This window comes from Ceratotherium simum, chromosome 7 (assembly GCF_057802395.1).
Source record: "Ceratotherium simum simum isolate JZ-2026a chromosome 7, ASM5780239v1, whole genome shotgun sequence".
Classification (NCBI taxonomy): domain Eukaryota; kingdom Metazoa; phylum Chordata; class Mammalia; order Perissodactyla; family Rhinocerotidae; genus Ceratotherium; species Ceratotherium simum.
Genome location: NC_141906.1, coordinates 27,954,394 through 27,956,825, shown reverse-complemented (window position 1 = coordinate 27,956,825; position 2,432 = coordinate 27,954,394).

The following is a 2,432-nucleotide window of genomic DNA, read 5'->3' as shown; positions in this document are numbered from 1 at the left end:
CAGCCAAATTACAAACTTGGGTTCCTTTGTGTATAAGATTGTGTCGCATAAATGTGCCAGTCGAGAAATCACGGAAAATCCGCTTGTGTATCAGAACTCCAAGTTCTTTTCAGCATTGAGAGTCTTACTCTCCAGCTTTGGAGATTACAAGTTGGAAAAGGTGATCTTAAATTTCTCTAAGGTGAAGGAGCAGTGTTCAACACCACCATGCAAACTTTGAAAATACTCCAGTCAGAGATTAACAGCCTGGTCTCCGTGGTGCTCCAAAATCGACGTGCTCTGCACACACTAACTGCCTGGCAAGGAGGAGCGTGTACAATCATTGGTGAAAAATATTGCTTTTATGTGAATCAAACAGGGCAAGTAGTATCTAACTTACATCTATTAAAAGAGAAGATTGACATTTTCCACCAGATAAACGAAGCTCATGCATTTTATTGGACTCATTTTTTTCCAGGATTGGGGAACTGGTTTAATGGAGTGTGGGGAAATGTGCTTCGATTTGTTGTTTTCTGCCTGTTTATCCTCATTTTAATATATGTTCTTTTCTCTCTTTGCAGATTTCTTACCACTCAGATACTAATTTGATTCTTCTCTTCACAGTCACCAGCTCAGCTTTTAATATGTGAAACTTCCAGGGAAGTTTCAGAGGAGGGAACTGATGGAGTTCAGTGCAGGCTGCCCCATGATACATCACTTTGGTATGCGGATTATTTTGAGGTGAAGACAATAAAGGTTCATAAGACTCAGGGAAAACATTTGACCTTCCCACAAACCACCTAAAAGAAACATAGAAGGCCTGTTCCTGGATAGCTATTGTATGATGTAAAATAAGTAAAATAAGAAAGGCACCAACAAGCCCATCTTATCAAAATTCTGTCTCTTGGGCAACATTCTCTATAGGTGGCCCACTAAAGAGTGGTTTGACAGAATTTGCATTTCCATCTCCATGTAAATTATCTTCCCCACCTCTGAAATCCCAGAGCACTACCCCAAACATCCTCCTTGTCTTTAGCTGAATATACTTAAGAGAGCAGCTTAGTCAGAATGGCTGAGTTGCTCAGTTTTTTTCAGAGTTTCTCCCATGTATACATGTTATTAAACTTTGTTTTATTTTCTCCTGCTAACCTGCGTATTTAATTATTTGGCTAGACATAAAAACCTTAAGGGAAAGGGTGGGGACAGGATTCTCCCTCTTCCCCGACAGGTAAGAAGTTTATTGTTTTCTGTCTCCAATTGGTCAAAGTTTTACCTCGTGGAGCATTTACTCCCCCTGCACTTCTGGGGTGACCATGTGTGTGTGCTGAGGAGAATCCTATGGCACTCCTATCAAAGGAAGCCTTGATCCAGGAGGAGAGAAAAATGCAGCATGGGCAGGAGGTACATACTTTCAGATTTCACTTGTGTGAAGTCGTTTGGAGGTTATGCAGTGTCTTCATAAGCTGAAGCATCTTTGAGGGTGTTTTGTAGGGATGAATCAAAAGGATCTTTGAGTTTACCTAGAGACCAAAGCACCCATGACTCAAAGTTACCACACATGATATTCTGGTGCTCAAGAATGGACATTTCTAGGGCAGAACAATTCTCCTCCCCAGATGTTTACAGCAAGCTTAAATTGGACAAGTTGGGGGAGAGAGAATCACACCCACTTGATCATTCATTTGGCAAAAATGTGTTGAATTCGACTATCTAGTGGCAATGTCAGATGACAAGAGAAACAAATAAGGAAAAAAATAATAATTACAAATTGTGGTTAGTACTCTGAAGGAAAGGAATATGCTGTAGTGATAGATAATTAGAATGAGGGAGAGTTATCTAATTGTTGTGGTCAGAGAAAGCCTTTCCAAGGAGGTCATGTTTAAAAAGAGGCAAAAGGATTGTAGGAGATGCGTAGAAAGAGAGAGGAAGTAGCCAATGGGAAAAAGTACTACAGGCAGCGGGTAGAGCACGTACAAACACCTTGAAGAATAGAAAGAATTTTGCACGTTGACTAAGTAAGGGGAGGCTAAGGTGGATGGAGAATATAATGGAATTTGGACATAAACTTTGGAAATCTGTATTTAGTCTGGAAAATTGCTGCCTTAAGAGCGAAACCTGGTACACAAATGCAGTATATGAGAAAAAAATTAATTGTCTTTCAATTAATTTTATGAACAAATAAAAATGTGCTGATAGTCTTGTTATGTCCTCCAAAATGATATGTATTAGGAAGGATTCCATTAGGAAATTATATGCATAATGGTTATCTACAAAAGATGAGATTTTTCACTTGGTTTTGTGTGCCATTCTGAATTGAAGTTTTTTCTTTTACGATGCTTATGTATTACTTCTATAATCAGACATTTATGATCAGGATAAAAACAAAGCAAGAAAAGAATATGAAGAAAAGTAGAGTATAAATTACTGACCTCAGTGATGGTGTATTTTACATT